This window comes from Mastomys coucha, unplaced genomic scaffold (genome assembly GCF_008632895.1).
Source record: "Mastomys coucha isolate ucsf_1 unplaced genomic scaffold, UCSF_Mcou_1 pScaffold14, whole genome shotgun sequence".
NCBI lineage: Eukaryota > Metazoa > Chordata > Mammalia > Rodentia > Muridae > Mastomys > Mastomys coucha.
The window spans coordinates 122,997,295-123,014,802 of NW_022196896.1; the positions used below are offsets into that span (position 1 = coordinate 122,997,295).

General features: G+C 44.9%; 1 protein-coding gene across 8 annotated transcripts in view; it reads left to right on the forward strand.

Annotated features, from left to right (window-relative positions):
* Nucleotides 1–307: 307 nt before the first annotated feature.
* The window catches only part of Pam (peptidylglycine alpha-amidating monooxygenase), a 284,277-nt gene continuing 267,076 nt past the window's right edge, over nucleotides 308–17,508 (forward strand). For 4 of the 8 annotated variants that reach the window (XM_031368553.1, XM_031368547.1, XM_031368548.1 and 1 more), the window contains exon 1: nucleotides 308–462. The gene's annotated coding sequence lies outside the window, so the exon portion shown is untranslated. Of the gene's footprint in view, nucleotides 463–12,099; nucleotides 12,185–17,508 lie in introns of those variants that run through there. The other 4 variants (XM_031368551.1, XM_031368550.1, XM_031368552.1 and 1 more) reach the window with 3 other exon arrangements.

Below are 17,508 nucleotides of genomic sequence, written 5' to 3' on the forward strand. Positions count from 1 at the left end.
GTCCCTCGACCCCTCGGGAAGCAGCCCCCGGGATCCGACTCCGACCTCGTCCTCCTCCTCCTCTGTCCACGCAGCTGGCGCGGCCACCGCGCGGAGCTGGCCTGAAAGGACCCGGGACTCCGCTGCGTCCCAGACACTTTCGGGCCCGGGCCTTCTCCACGCTCCCCGGGGGCCTCGGGACAGTCGCCACCCTCCGGCCAGCCCGGGACTCCAAGCACCCGCCGCGCGCTCCGAGGGCTGGAGGCGGAGCCGAGGCCGGGGCGCAGGCGGGAGCCGCCCCCGGGGAGGGAGCGGGCGGTCCCGGAGCCCAGCGCGCCCGGGGAGGAAGGAGGCCGGCAGCCGCCGCGGCCGCGTGCTCAGCCTGTCCCCGCCCAGGCACCCGGAGCCTCCAAGTAACTCCGCCCGCCCGCCGCCCGCGGGCTCCGGCGGCTTCCGTCCCGGGGAGAGCCTGCGGCCGCGCAGGTTGGTGTGGCCGGCGCGGGGCGCGGCGGGGAGGGGGTCGGGCGCGGGGCGGGGCGGGGCGCGGAAGTTGGGCAGAGGCGGGGCGGGGAGCGGGCTGCTGGTCCCCCTGGCTTCCAGGCGCGGGGACCCGGTGGGTTTCCCCCGGGGCGGCCGGGGTCACGGCATCCGGCGCCCCGAGTCTTCCTGGCATTCCCTAGTCCTGGGGTTGTCAGCACCACCGCGTTCTCCACCCGTGCCGAACCTACTGTGGCACTTTAACTGCGCCCTCGTCTTATGGGGCGCGTTTGTTCATTCGCCTTGGGTTTTTTTGTTTGTTTGTTTGTTTGTTTCGGTTTTTTTGTTTGTTTGGTTTTTTGTCCCCCTTTTGGACAACTCTAAGTGAGTATGGCGAAGCCCCGCGGGACCTTGAGTGGCTCCTTAGGACTAGTTTGAGGGTTAGTAGAGGCTGCCGAGCAGATTGGGAGCGACGGCAGTGGTGGAATAGCGACTGGGGCGCTTGAAGTGCTGGCAAGTGACTGGAAGCGTGGAAATTCCCCATCCTCATCGCCTGCCCAGCTCTGCTGTCTCCCCGCCGTTTTCGTTTTTCTGCCAGCCTTAGAGTGGGTGTAATTCTCCACGGAAGGGTGCTGCTCGGTTAGGCGGGATGGACAGTACCCATCACTTCCTATACTCATTAAATCTGGTTGGGTCACCCCGTCTGTGTAGCCTTGGTACTCTCTCCCGTCAGAATCTCTGTTGACCTGGACAAAATGTGTGTTGTTGTGTAGGCTGCTTACAGCTTGTTGGGACGGTTTAGGAGTGCTGTGTGGTGGTTTTGAGCCAAGGTTTTCTTCCACTGAAGCCCTGTGCTAGTGGGTTCCTGACCTGAGTTTTTGGTCCTAAAGCTGAGATTTGGTGATTTAAAGATGAATTTAGCCTGGAGATCTTTAAGGCTGAGAGGTACAGCATCGTCTTTTCTGGAACTGGTTAACAGGGTTCCGAGTTGAAACCGTCCTTTACCCAGCAAACCCTATGTCTAAGCTATGGATCTCTGTTCCCATGGTTAGAGAAATTCAACTACCAACAAGAGCCTACTGGCCTCAGTCTTAAAGATAAGAACTTTTTGCTTCAGATGTTTTGTTGTCTCAACAGACTTGTTTCCATCTTAAAAGTAAATTTAATAATTTTTGGGGAAAAAAAAACCCTGCTTCTTTGTAAAGTGAGTTCAGAAACTTATTTGATAATCACAGACACAAGAGACATTGTCTAATGTCTTTTACCTACCTTATAAGGAAAAGAGCCAAGAACATCAGATTTATACTCTGTATTAAATGGCTGAGACCTGTCGTTCTTATAGCCTAAATTTAATAGACATTTTCACGAGTCCCTGCGTTATGCAATGCAAGTCTGCTGGGTGCTTTAAAGAGCAAGACATGGAATATATTTCTTGCCCTTAAGGGCTTTCTAAACTAATTTAGTGACACCCATATCTTTATATGGGCATCAAGCATATTCTAACAGCAATACGTGGCTTGTAGAAAGCGTCAAGAATGCTATATATAAGCCCTTGTAGGTCATAATTTGGTGAAGCTGCCTTACAGATTGGAATAAATACCAGGTTCACTAAGAATGCACTTTCTAAAACTAAAGTGTCAAATGCCCAGATTTCATCAAATAGAGGTACATTTGGAAATAACTATTTTAGAACAAAAGCAGCCTATAAGACAGTGGTTCTTAAGCCTGTAAGACATTGTGGTGACCCCAACCATAGAATCATTTTTTTCCTTCATAACTGATTTTGGTACTGTTATGAATTATAACGTGAATATCAACGTTTTTTCCAATGGGTTTACCCTCAAGGGGTCGCGACCCACAGGTTGAGAACCATTTCTTATACACTATTTTGTAGCAATCAAATATTTTTTGAAAAGCTACCACAATTTCAACCAAAACTTCAGTTCATTGGTAGCCACATTGCTGTTTTTCTCCTCCTCTTGGGAAGAAAATTATAATGTCTAGAAAACTAACTAGAGAGTGGAAAATTTTGTTTTTATGAATGTAACTTAAAATAACTTTATTATATTAATTTATTTATAGGGGGAGGCACAGGCACACATTGGAAATCAGAGGACAGATTGTGGTAGCTAGTTCCACCATGCCAGTTTAAAGTCTCAAACCGAGGTTTCACACTTGGTGACAAGCACAAACTTTATCTACGGAGCCATCTTGCCCACCCGCAAATGTAGTTTTCAATAGCTCTTTAATAAGTATATTAGATACTCGTCTGATGCTGTGATAAAACACCATGATGAAAAGAAATTTCTAGAAGACAGAGTTCCTCAACCTAAACGCTTTGTAATCTTCCCAGACAGCAGCAGCTACAGGGACCCAGTGTTCAAATACTGAATCTGTGGGGACATTTGTTATCCGGGGAACCACAGCTACAAACGTCTGATGAGCACTGCATTGGCTTTGCAAATTTGACTTCAGTTAAATGAAACTTTGTTTATTTGTTTCTTAGCCAAAGCAACAGCAAATTTAATAAAATTGATGATGATGATAATAATAATAATAATAATAATAATAATAATAATAATAATGACTCACTCTGAATGCTTTTGAACTTTAAAAAGGTAAAGGAATGACTTGGGCTCTTACCTTCCCAGTAAGTTGCATTTCATAAAATGTGATGTCACCAATTCTTTCCCTAGTTCGAGAAAAGTTAATCTACCTGCTGGCTGGGTGGAGTTTCATGAGCTACATGCATGCGTGTGTGGCTTTTGAGAATTGATTAAACTCACTCCGTAAGGCCTGGCGGGCTGAAGGGAAGCCTGAGTGAGGGGTGTGCTGTTAATTTTACAGCCATGCTTAGAGCTCAGAAGGCTGATTATCTCGTTTATAACATGAGATTAAAGATTCTTATCATCGCCTTGGAAACTGTGTGGTTTGATGAGACGGCCATGAATATCAGACTCTTGACTCTTCACTTTAACTCTGTTAGGCTGCAAGAGCTAATTGTTAAAACTACATAAAAATAGCCCAAACAGACTATGAATAAAGTGTTCTTGCTGTTATGTGTGATCTAGTCTACTTGGGGAAGCTGGAGTCATCTATTAGCTCTTTATTAGGCCCTTTGTTGTTTTTGTTTGTTTTGTTTTCTTTGTTTTAAGATGGAGCCACTGTTTAGTCCAGGCTAGGCTGGCACTTGGTATATAGATCAGGCTAACCTCAAACTCCTACTTCAGCCTCCTGAATGCTGATTAGAGACCTGTTAGCATGCTTATCATCTCCTATTATTTCCCATACATGTCTGATCCAAGGTTAAGCAGACAGCTGATAGCAGGAATAGAGTTATAATTTCATGTGACAGACAGTTCTATGGTTTATTCCTAAGCCCTGAGTGGTCTTGCATTATCCAGGACACACTAAATATCTCTCTTTGTAAATAATGTATGTCTAGAATTTTGGGCTTTAGCTTCTGGTGGGCCTCTGTTGCTCTCGGAAGGTTATTTAACTTCTTCTTTTTATTTATTTTATTTATATGAGTAACTATAGTTGTCTTCAGACACACCAGAAGAGGGCATCGGATTCCATTACAGAAGGTTGTGAGCCACCATGTGGTTGCTGGGAATTGAACTCGGGACCTCTAGAAAAGCACACCGTACTCTTAACCACTGAGCCATCTCTCCAGCCCGTTATTTAACTTCTCAGACACCAGGTTTTATCATCTCAAAACTGGGAGTAATGGAAATACTTATGTAAATGGACTCTGAAGGGACTCTGGCCTGCTCAGCGTGTGGAGCATGGCTCTGGCAGGCCTTGCCTTTCTCCAGGATTCCCTCTGCCTTGTTAAAAACTGCTAGATGGCATTCTTAAAGCTAGACGCCCCCAAGGTCTATCCCCCTCGTTTGGCCAGTTCCTCCTCCTGAGGCTGACTACCAAGGTCCAGCAATCAAAGTACTGATGTCCAGCAATCAAATCCCCCCTTTGGCTCACCTAATGAACATGCCCAATCAAAATTAAACATCTCATTTTCCCATTCCATCTTTATAAACCACCTTTATTCTTTTTCTTTCTTTAAACACTTTGTGCATCCCAATACCGGCCGCCCTCCCTCTATGCCCCCTCATGCAGCTCCTCGCCCCCCAACTTCGCCCTTCCCCTTCTCCTCTGAGAAGGGGGAGCCCCCCTCTGGGTATCACCCCCACTGCACATCAGATCAATGCTGGACTTGGCACATCCTCTCTCATTGAGGCCAGACAAGGCAAGGTGGCCCATTTAAGAGGAACAGGATCCAGATAGAGGCAACAGATTCAGGGACAGCTCTCCCCAGCTGATGGAGCACCTGCATGAAGGCCAAGAGCAACATTTGCCACACATGTACAGGGGTGGCGGGGGCAGAGCACAAACCACTATTTTTCCATGTGCCGCATCTGTCTGATCTCTATCCAGAGACAGTCCTTTGTCCTGCTATGGGAAAAATACCCCTAACTCTTCTCTCTTGCTCCTTTTCCCCCTCTCCCTGTTCCCTTCCCCTTCTCCCTCGTCCCCTACCTCCTGTCTGTACCCCTCATCCCTGCCGTCTGTCCCTTTCCTTTGGCAAATAAATCTCCTTTGGGCTGAGAACTTGGTCTTGGAGGTCCGAGCCCATACTTTCCCTTCCAGAGTCTTGTAACGCTTAGATGCCCCAGCCAAGAGAGTGCTTAGAGCATCGCTTGCCACTCCCAATGTTGGGTCGGGGAGAGAAGGGCAATCAGAGATCCCAAATTAAAAGGAATGCACAAAGTACATAAATATATAACCTAAATATTTTGGAGTAGATATTCCTCCTCTAACCTGCTGCCAAACCTTTATTCAATGTATGTTTATCCAGATCCTACCACATGGTCAAACTTTGCAGACTCTGACATACAATGGTGTTCCTTGTTTCACGATGGGAGAAGCGTAGAGAGTCACAGAGGATGTGATGGTGGCAGCTTGGGTCATAATCGCCTTCTCTGCTCTCTTGCTCTCTTGGTTGGTTATAGGAAACAGTCAGTGAAAATCCTGTCAGAGGATGTGAGTTCGCTAGGACCTGAAGCATGAAGAGTAGCAGCCTAAGAAACTGGAGAGTTAAAAGATGTTCCTGATCCAGGGGACCTGAGAATGGAAGTCAAGTGGGACAGTGCAGAAGAATAAATAAATATGGGGGTTGAGGGGCGGACAGCTGAGGCTCCCTGGAGAACCCGGGCCATGTCAAAAGAGAACCAGCCACGTGTTCTCAGGTTGGGATGAGTCTGACATTTGTCAGATGCTCAGATGTGCTTAAAACTTACACTTAGGAAACATCTCAAAGTGTGATCCGCCCAGATGTTTCTGGTCTTCATATACTATTATGTGGGCCGAGCCAGATAGATCAGTAATTGTAATTCAACCCGAGGCTGTCACTTTAGCTCCTTCATCATTATCGAAGTGAAAGAAGTTTTGTGTGGCTCAACAAATATATGTTAGGAGAGTCAGAGGACGGGCCCACAGGAAATCCCAGTGACAAGGCCCGGCACATGTGCAACTGGCTGAGGGCGGCCTGTGATGCAGAAATTATCCATCGCTCACCCAAATTTCTGCATATCTGTCAAAAAGGGACACAGTTGGTTTCATTGGAGATTCTTTTCTCAAGACAGAGTATATCGTGGATTACCTTCACAAATAGAGGTCGTATTTTTCCTGTTGGAGGAAAGAGAAACTAGTCATAGTATTCCATACACAGGACTCCTGTTTTATAGTTCAGGGTTTCCCTCCCCCATTATGAGTCAATGGGTGTGCAGGTCCTACTTGTCTGCCACGTCATACTGTGGGGGTTGGGCTTCAGGGACCATTGCCACTACTCCTGCTGCTCTCTGTGAATGCCATCTTTTGCCTTTGACCCTACAGTTGTGTTTTCGATTTTTGTTTCATCTCTGATGTCCATGAGATGTTAACTATTGTTCTTGGGCGCCACAACCCCAGCCTGTTGAAATTAATTAAAAAGGAATGAAGTTCAACATTGCAGCTCCTCCGCTGTACTGCCCATCTGTTAAGTGCTTGATAGCCATACATGGCCCATGAGACAGAGTTGTCGTAAGGACCATCTCACTGGGCAGAACTCTACGGGGAATTACTAGTCTAAAACTTGCTACTGTTTCTGTGTTCACGGGTAAAGTAGAAGTTGATGATTTTGACAATATAAACATGATGGTCGTTTTTATGGTAGGTTTTGCATGAATTTCTCTATATAGATAGAGTATTTTCAATTCAGTAAGCTGGGAAGAAAAAAAATTATTTACACAGTTTCCTTGAAGTCATGTGACAACAGGAATTCAGTCGACATATGACATTCCTCAAAACTGTGTCTATCTGTGTGGTTCAGATGTGTGCCCAGGAATTGGACTCAAGCTCACTGTGGAAGTGAGCTTGAGTTTCTTCTTTATGTGAAAGGCCAGGAGCTGTACTTTAGCAGTGTGTGTCTAGGGCATAGCTGCTACAGCAGTTGCCGGGCAGTGCCTTCAGCTGACGCAGCTTGCTGGCGCTGGCCTAAACTGACATAAGGAGAAGAGACAGGAACACGGTTTCCACATGGCTCTTGTCTAGAGAACTTGAATTGACAAGGTAAAAAAAGAAATAGGAATTGAACTTGAGTAATAAAAAACGTAATATTTTAAGTACAACTTCGAATGACCCAGCAGAACTGAAGGAAAGGGCCAAGTAGCCTGTCTCTGGCCCTTATGAGTAAAGAGACGCTCATGAGCCCTGTGGACCACAAGGAGTTACAGTTAAAAGCACAGACAATGCCAGGCCCAACAGACAGACGTGGCAGCCAAAGAAAGATGGTTTTCCTTTGCACTACACTGAGGATGTTCTTGCCTGCTTGCCCTAGACACGCAGAGGACAGCTGTAGACACAGCAGTGAAGGCCAGAGCCCTTACAAGAATACTGTCTGACATTTCCATAGCTGGAGTCATCTCACTATGAATGTGAGATACTACACAATCCACATTTCCATAGCTGGAGTCATCTCACTATGAATGTGAGATACTACACGATCCATTTACCATTGTCAGCTGATATCTTAGGAAGAGTATCTGTAGGCTCTACAGAGATGGCTCAGGAACTGGGAACCCAGAATCCTGTTGGGCAGTTCACATCTACCTGTCATGCCAACTCCTGGGGGATCCAAGGCCTCTGGTCTACACTGGTGCCTGTCCTCATTTGAACATATACACATCCACCCACACAGACAGGGGATTAAAAACTCAGGAAAACACCTCAAATGTATTTGCACAACAGTGACTTTTTACTTACATAAAAACTGAGAGTTCCAAATTTTTTTAATTTTAGAGTATTTAAAAATTGATTTAAAAAAAAAAGTACTTGTATGCACAACCCGGATCTTACTAAGTGTTGGCCCTTTACACTTTGGGGACTTTTAAAAAAGAGGTAAGTCAGTACTAAATGGCTACAGTAACTGTAGTGTTTAAAGAGAACATTTCTTCTATTTCTTCTTTGTGTCACTAGCTTCGCCCAAAAGTTCTTACGGTTGGAGATCAACCTCAAATTGTGGTAAGTTTGGGAAAGCCAGAGACCTGGTTCTTAAGGCTTGGACTCGGGTAGAGTCCCTTGTAGAAAGCATTTACTCTGTTTAGTTTCGAAGTGCTGCTGTGTTAACTGTCTTTATCGTAATTGTAAGTTCTAAGACCTGATTTGTGTAGGTTTTATAATGTGTCCCTCGTAGCCCCTCGTAGCCCCTGCTCTCCGCCTTTGTAAATCTGTTGGTGGCGATTGTTACCACGGCTTTTATTTCTGTTTGCCTAGGTTCTCACCAGTGCTGCTATTTCTCCTTGCCCCTATTCTATACCTATAAATCACATGGAAATTGGAAATTGTCATTTTTTTTTAAACTTTGGGAGATCCCAATCCTTACCAGCTCCTTGATTCCTTTCTTAGGCAGGGTCGGCAGGCATCTTCAGAAAACAGATTGGAATCCTTGATTCCTTTCTTAGGCAGGGGTCGGCAGGCATCTTCAGAAAACAGATTGGAGTGAACCTAGAGGACACTGTTGACATTGTAGCTGTGCTGCCCCTCAGAAATAAAAACCAGGGGCCTCACCGCTATTCCGTGTGTAGGTGCAAGGGAAGGGAGGGCTGCCAGATTGTTTCTCATGCTCATCAGTCTTCCATTGTCCTGTAAGGCATCCCATAATAAGGAAATGATGGCAAACTAATAAGCCCTTTCTTTTCCCCCAGAGAATTTAGAATTATACGAGTTGTAATGTCGTGGGCGTACAGCACTAACAACAGGGTTTATGAAAACAGGCCTTGGCCTTTAACCCAGGATACCCTGTAGTGCTCAGAAGTTTTAGTGTGTGTACATTGTCTCTAGTTGCACATGAGTGACTTTAATCAGGAGCAACGTGGGTTCTTTGTATTATATGCCATTTTCTCCATGGCCTGGGCCTCAATCAGCAATCACCTTATGCCTAATCGACCAGAGTGAAATGGCTTTACAACATTTTCTAGGGAGCTAAGGACTTTTTTGGAGGATTTCTTTCTTTCTTTTTTTTTTTTCCTGAGTGGAAAATGCCTAGGAGAGAAAGTTGGGATGGGTTTTGCAAAGGCAAATGTTTCCAGGACTTGATGATGAGTCAAGGAGCTGCTTATAGGATATGTAAATGTAACCTTTCACCTAGCTACTGTCCCTGGCTAAGTCTTAACTTGGTGGTTGCAGTAAATTGTTTGAGTTCCTTAATGAAGTAGATTCTCTTGGTCCCATTGTTATTCAGTCTGTCCTGAGGGCTGTTTCAGAATCGGTACTGTCCTGGGCTGCCCGTCTCTGCTTCTGTTTTAATAGCAGCTCACCATCAGGTGGTTGATTTCCACTGATACATTCTCCTTCATCTTCAGTATATGTAGAATGTTTTGATATTTATGTGTGAGACATTGATTTCTAGCTCTTTGGTTTCTAATAAATTATCTTTCATTTATTTAACAAATACTTATTAGGTCCTAGCCATATGTGAGGTCCTCTCTTCTTCCCTCTCTCCCTCCTCCCCTCCCTCTCTTTTTCCTCCCTTTCTCCTCCCCTCCTCCCTCCTTCCTCCCTCCCTTCATCTTTTTTCCCTGCTTACTTGGTCAGTGCTAAGGAGGAGGTCCAGGACCTTGCTCATGCTAGGTGCATGTTCAGCTACAACCTCTATTTCCAACTCGGCCCAGTATTCTTGACTTTGTAGATACAAGAAGTGAAAAACATGAGCTATGTTACCATGGAGTAAAGAGTTAAGGAAAAAGACAAGCATTTGTTGCCCTGTACACATTATCACAATAGAACATTTTGCAAATAGTTCTATTCTTACATAGGTAAATGGGTCTGAGGAGCACACTGTGGTTCTGGGCTTGCATAACAGGAGTCTGAAGAAGCGATGTTGATCAGTAGCTGGAGACTGGGTGAGTTGGAAACAGGGAGGGAAGGCGGCAGAGACCTGTCTTCTGTTCAGAAGACCTCTTAGAGAAGTGACAAGATAAAGGGAAGGGACGGAGGATAACCTTTGGTCATGGGGCTGGATGTAGCCAGACTCCTAGTTCAGTTCATACAGGAAGTTCCTAGATGTATTAAAATTTCAGTTCTGGTCCTAACAACAATGGGGAACGGTTAAGGAGCACCTGGGGACTTGGTATGAGTTGTGTTGGGAAAGATTTTTTGTGAGGGGGACAAATTGGAAGAGAGCCTGGATTTTCCAAGGAGCAGTTGGGTCACTGCTGAGTACATGCAAACGGAGGAGAGGAGATGTACTGAGGCTGGAGAGATGCCTCGGTGGGAAGAGCACCGGCTGCTCTGCCAGCCAACCTAGGTTCCATTAACAGCACCCACATGGTGAAGCACAAGTATTTTTAATTCCAGATCCAGAAGATCCCCTCTTCTGGCCTCTGTGGGCACTTCCGGCCTCTGTGGGCACTTCCGGCTTGTGGTACACAGAGATACATGCAGGCAAAACACTGTTCACATAAATAGAAGGGAAACCGAAGGAAAAGAGCAGTACCTGTGACATGTACTATAAAACAGGAAGTGAAGACAGAGAGCGAGGTCGGTCTGGCAGCAGTTGAGTGTGAGGATGAGATTCTGTCTTATCTAAGGGATAAACATTTAGTGAGTTTCTACATAGATTTCTGTGCTGCTGCTCTGTAAATAAACTGCGATCAAGAACTCGTGGCCTTGAATATTAAAACGACTGACAGATAGTTATTAAAATGTAATTTTGAACAGTAATAAATCACAAAAAATAACACAGAGAGAATGAAGTTGGATCCTCTTGAGTCGTTAAATCAGGTACAATGTTGAGCAAAGGCCTCTGGGGTGCTGGGTGAGCTAACCAGCAAAAGGAATAAATATAAGATCTTAAAGCAGGGACAAGAACCGTGACCCCAGTTCAGGTCCTCAGCCACAAATACCTCTGCCATAGAGAGTCCAGAGAGTCCAGGGTGACCCTTGATGTGAGAGGGGAACAAGAGAGGTGTTAAGAGTCATCTTGTAGCCAGCACTGAGCAGTGTCAGAGTCACTTTCCACACCAGCCCCTCACACAGATCTGCCTCTCACCTGGCAAAGCCTCTGTGAGAAGCCCTTCATCATATCACACCCTGCTCCAGAGCAGATGGTGAGAAACCCACGTCCACTTACCAGTGATGACTCTTATCAGTCCCGCTGAAGTCCTCCACCGCCCTTCCGCCCTCTTGTCCTTTACGGCCGAGTGAAGGCCTTTCTCTAGGACTTACTTAGGCGTTCACACCATTTACTTCTTTTCTTCCTGGGGTCACATTGGTTTGTCATGACGAATAAATTATCTCTATCAGCCTGTTTCCATTCCTTCTTTCAGATTTGATTTGCAAATTGTGAGTTGTTCGTGTGTGTGTGTGTGTGTGTGTGTGTGTGTGTGTGTGTGTGTGTGTGTGTGCTCCTTTTCTAGTTTCCTCTGACTTACTCCCTCCTCCCTGGATCACTGAGTGCCTTAGCCAACACTGTCTCTGTGATTCTACTTCTGCCCTTTTCTTGGACTCACCTTGATGAGGTGCTGCCTTTAAAGTGCCATCGTTGCTTCAAGTTAAAATATTTATGAGTCTTTTATTGTTTTGCAGGAAAGCTTTAACATTCATACTTGCTCTGCCACATATTTATGGAGGGAACTCCCTCTGTCTTCTCAGACTTCCTGGTGTAGTCTGATGAAGATTAAATAGGTGAAGAGGCGGACACTACTCAAAATCACACAAAGGGGAAAACTCAGCTTGGGCAATAGCCATAGAGTTGTGATTAACCATAAAAAGCAATCCAACTTATTCAGAAATGAGTACACACCCTTTAGAATTTGGATGAGCGTGTGACGTTATAGTCATGCTGCGTGCATGTGTATTTATAGTCCTTGATCCTTTTGAGATAGTGAGTTTCAGGGTGGGTATTGAAATCAGTTTGGTCTTAATGAAATAATATGATTTCTGGCCCTGGCTCTGATACATAGGTGGACAGAAGCAACATAGACTCCCTTGATACCAAACATTCAGCATGCAAAAAAAAAAAAAAGTCTCCCAATTGTCAGTGTGGTCCTTGCAACCCCAATGTGTGTGGGAGAAGGGGTGGGGCTTGCCAGGCGATCAGAGGACCAGGAGCAGCTCAGTGAGCTTCTGGTCCTGTTCCGGACATGAGATGGAAACCGTCCCCTTTGCATCCCAGTGCAGGCCTAGATGGGTAAGTGGAGGCAGCCTGTAAAGGGGGTTGGAAGGACATTGGGAACACTCTCTTCCATAGTTCAGATGAGAGTCCTTCCTTACCCTGTAGGAGTTGCAGGCTTCAGGGCCTTCTCCTGCTGTGTGGGCTTCCAGGCTGCTATGAGACTTCATGGTTTCCAGCTGCACTTCAAGCTTTGACCGACTCCATCTGCAACATACGTGTTTAGTTCCTGAAACCATCGAGGTGGAGATGCCACAGATCGAGGGGCCTAAACCGCTGAAGCTACGCCCTATAGTTCCAGATATTAGGTGTCTGCTGTGGTTTATGTGTGTCCATCCCCAAAGAATGCACTGGGTACACATCTGCACGTGACTGTGTTGGGTCGTGGGCCCTAAGGGGAGGTTGTTAAATTGTGAGAGTGAAGCTGTCAAGGACTTCGGTGCCAATTATAGAGAGCTTCAGGCTGTGAGCTCAGTCTTGTGTGCTCTCATGCTCTCTCTCCCCCTGGCCTTCCATCGTGGCTTAATGAAGCAAGAATTTTTTGACACTGGACTCCCTGAATTCAAGAACTGTGAGAAACTGAATTTCTTCTCTCTATTAATAGCCCAGTCAGAATATTCTGTTGTTACAGTAAGATCCATGTGTTGACTGCTTGGCTTCCTTCTGAGAGTGGTGAGGGTTGCTCTCGCCCATACCTCTCTCTTGCCTTTTTGTTATCAGAGACATTCTTTGGCTTGTAGATGTCTTCTGTGTTCTCCACATCTTTGCCATCATTCTTCTCTTATGCCTGCCTCTTTGTCCACATTGCCCCTTCCTATTGGAAACTGGACAACCCTAACGACCAATATTCTTAACTTGATGATCTACATAAACAACACGTCTAAGTCCCAGTGTTCACTAGGCCTGGAAGTTAAGACTTGAACATTGCTTTGGGAGGCAGGGGACAACTTAAACTCTCTTTGCAGTATCCATGCAAGAAGGTATAATCACAAACATAGCAAATTAGCATGCTACTAAAGGAACTCATAAACTAAATGGATTAGGTACAGACGCAATATGATATACCACACGGCACAGGGCAAAATAAACAAAATGCTTTCTAAAATTGCATGTGGAACTCTGAATGTTCACTATTATTTTAGAGTTCTGCAAGTCCTATTAATTTTAAATTCATATAAATTAATGTAGAGTTCCAACCAACAAAAAAGAACAAAAGAACCAATTAATTTTCTTTCTAATTTTAATAGTACATTCCATTATTATGCTGATGTCATTAGCAAATAGGTGGTTCCCATGTTTATTTCTTAAGTGGATTTCTTTTCCACGTGCATAATCTTTCCTACCTTAACATTTCCCTGCTTGTTTCCTGTCCTCTATGCCTTCCCTTGCCTTTCTTGACTGGCCATCTCTGCCAAATACCCAAGAATGTGTATGGATTATGGATGTCTTTTACCTTATGACATGTGCTTGCTTTGGGTCACTAAAAAAACCTCTTTTCATTGTAGAATTAAATCTTATAAATATTACAGAATGTTTGCATGAGTTTCTTTGTGTGTGTGTGCTGTGTGTGTGTGTGTGTGTGTGTGTTATTTTTTTTAATAGTACAGGGAGAATGTGATAGGCCTTTAATATATGCAAGTCCTTCTATTGCATAGATTTACCTCGCTTTGAAGTGAAGCTGTTCCACTTTACCTGGGAAGATGAGTATGTACAATTCTTCACATGGCCTCCTGGCCTGGCATTAGGACAGTCTCTGTTTGACGTGAGGATGGTGTGCTCTTTCCTTGTGCTCCTGTGCAGTTTGAAAGTTAAACTGTTTTCTGTTTTTGACAGAGTGACACACAGATCACACCGAGAGATATATTGTATAGGAACGAATTCCAATTTAGTGAATAGAAATTGGATACTTGACTTTTGCCTTAGACAAGTAGTTTTGTCGTCGACCAAAAATCTTTCCAAGATGAGCTGAGCTCCAACATTCCAAATAGCTCTGTGCTGTTTTTAAGGAGATAAGTTTTTGTTACCAATCCACACTCTTCCTCCTTGCTCTTCAGGAAATTTGTTTGAAGTATTTTCCCGTTCAAACATGCACACTAAGGTGTCTGAACCATGCCTCAGGTGCCAGTGGCACAGAGCTGAGCGTGTGGGAAAGAGGTGCCGTTCCATAGAACGTCAGAGGCCTGGGGTTGAGGGCAGATCTGCCAGGCCATTTAAGGAGATGGTTTGTGCCTGGAGCCTGCTAAGACTTTAAAAATGTTCTCTTTGTTTTGACAATTGTCTGTTGTTTTTCAAGATAGTGTGTTTGTAGATTTGTTTTTTTTTTCTCCCTAGAAAATGAGGTTCCCAGGATGCCTGGGATCCCTCTGACTTTCAGTGTGATCTCCAGACTATGTAGAAGATCTGGCATTCTGGGTACTTAGCCGCTGGACACCATAGCCGCTGGACACCATAGCCACCAAAGTCAGTTGCCTTAGTTGATGAACTTTCTTCCTCTCCCATATACAAACATAGGAATATATATTCTTGAAAAAAAAATACAGGTGCTTTTATATGTTGATTTAGGGAATGGGATCAAATCAGTCTGCCTGGGTTCAAACTCGTTTCAACACTCACCAGCAGTGTGACTTAGAGAAAGTGGTGTAGGCTCAGTTTCATCATCTCTGAGGTTGCCTCCCACTATTCCGCAGCAGTGTGAGGCACCATTCCACAGCAGTGTGAGGCACTATTCCGCAGCAGTGTGAGGCACTATTCCGCAGCAGTGTGAGGCACCATTCCGCAACAGTGTGAGGCACTATTCTGAACATGTCTCAGACCTGTAACACCTTTCAGTTTATCTTTCAGCTGCCTTGTGAAGCAGATGCCTCTGTCTCCATCCACATACAATGGAGATGGAACATTGAGAGGCTAAGATCATTTGCCCAAGTGCACATGGACAACAAGACCAAAGGCCAAGCTTTGACATTTCGACTTGAGATCTTGTGTCCCTCTAGCCAGCTTGTCAACTAGAAGTCCTCGGTGTTGGTCTGAGACAAGAGTAAGCACCTAGTCTACTATGATATCAAGGGCAGAGACGACTGACCCCATGTTTCTGCAGACAATCCCTGCTATAATTCTTGCGATGGCAGTGATTATTATTTCCATTAATATTATCTGTTCCTGCTTTAATAATAGTTTATAACTTTTCATGCTATTGTCAGTGAGGTATTAGCTCTCAGGGGGCTTCTATTTGCTTTTAAACCCGTTCTTTTAGCATTCTGGGTCATAAAGTGTGTGGAGTCATTTGAAGGTTGGACTGTGTTGGGGGAAAAAACCCCCCACAAAGTTTTGGTTAAATCTATTGGGAGTTATAAATCCCTACTGGTCCTTTTAGATTCTTTTCAAAGTAGTCGAGAAAGGGAGGCCCTGTGGCACTTGACAATTTTTATTTTTCTAGTACAGTGTATACTTGATTCCAGGGGCTAGAGTTTGGCAGGAATTGGGAGGACTGCACCTAATAAACTCTCATTTCTAAAAATTATAATTCTTTTAAATCATCTTGGTTGCTTTTTTAAAAAATGAAAACAACCCCGTTTGCTGGTGGGAACGAAACTGAAGTCCTTTGTTGTTTGAACAGAACACCTAGTTTGGAAGGTCAGGCTGCAGTATTCCTTAAGCCCTGCTCTCCTGGGCTGTAAGCTCACTCTTCTTGTAATGTTTACCAAGCAGTTTTCCTGCCATTCGCATACTTGGTGGTGATCTTGTTGGCTCATTCCCTCTAGGTATTTTTTCTGCATGCCTGGTGGCTTAGCCTAGCATTTTCTGCTGGCTCGCAAAGGGAGGAAAGATAGACGAAGACCTTCAGAATCCTGAGAAGAGGAAATCGATGTTTGCAGTCCTGCCTGGAATTTTGAAATATTTCAAACTAAAGTAACCCTAGAGGTCCCAGATTTTGTTACGGAGAATAGCATCCTGGGAGTTTCTAGCCTCAGTGGCTCTGAGGCTCTTTCAGAGAGCTGCGCTGCACTAGAAGGTTGAGACTAGGTTTAAAGATTTTTCATCTTTATTGTACGATGTGCATGTGTGTCTGAGGATGTGTGTATGTACCACATGCATACAGGTGCCCATGGAGACCAGAATCCTGGAACAGAAGTTACAGGTGTTTGTGAGCCACCGGATGTGGGTGCTGGGAACGGAATCAAGGTCCTCTAGAAGAACAGCACTGTTGGCTCCTGGGTTGTCATCTGTCCAGCCCCATGCAATTTTAATCAAGAAACACTCATCTGTTTCCATCCTGATAAACTCCATACTCCACAGTCTTAGGAAGTGCTTCTGTTGTGGGGGAAGTTTTCTCTGGCATTGGAAAGTGAGGCAAGGCTTGGTTGTATCACTTACCAGATGTAGGTCTTGGGCACACGTGGAACCCCTCTGCAGATCTCAGCTTTTCAAATTTTGAAGGCAAGCCTGTGTTTTGTATTTCCTATAGTTTGATAGTTATAACTATTCTTTGAGATGATGCGTGTAAAATATGCATATAAAATACGCCGGTACATCGTTAAGTTTCTCTGTGCACAGTGGAGATGCTACCGTACCCAAAGCGAGTCATCTAGCCGGAAATGTAGGCCAGGCTCTTTACCCTGTGGAAGAGGAAGCCGAGGCTCACAAAACCTACTGCCCTTGCTCTGTATGTACTCTTCACTCCAGCGCGTTCCAGGCAGGGAAGCAGGGGCCTACCATCTAATTTTCTTCAGAATTATTTGCAGCATTGCATATGCAAACCAGGAGATGACCATGGGGTCATCACACCTGTGGAATATACAGACCTATTTCAAAGGAAAACTATCCTTGCCTCAAGTTTGCCTAAATTTCATTGTCAAAAATGTGCCTTAAATACCTTCAAACCCGAAATAAACGCCTTAGCTTACGGCACTTACGCTGTTGTAAAGCGAAGTGCATTTGCAAGTTAAATGTCAGCAGTACTATAGAACAAAATGTGAGCAATTACTTTAATTTATGTGATGGAAGTTATTTTGCTGAAAGTAAACCGTCAGGTTTGGGTTTATCTTCGCCAGGAGCAGACCAGGTTAAATCTGCTTTTTTGATTTCATAAATAAAAATGTCATAAGCCTTGCAATATTGCCAGCTTCCTTCAATTCAGCCTTAAAGATGTCTCCTTGGATAATTGTTATACGATACCTTGATAGCTGTGGTTTGGAGGAACTGACAGCTTTGAATGGCAGGGTTTCAGGATTCCAGTTTCAATGGGTGTTGATTGAGACATCTGGAAAGCTGCTCTGTTCCCAGGAGTGCGGACCTGCACTCTGTATTTAACTGCGCGCTCCTCCCAGTCCTGTTCTTAGGCCCTA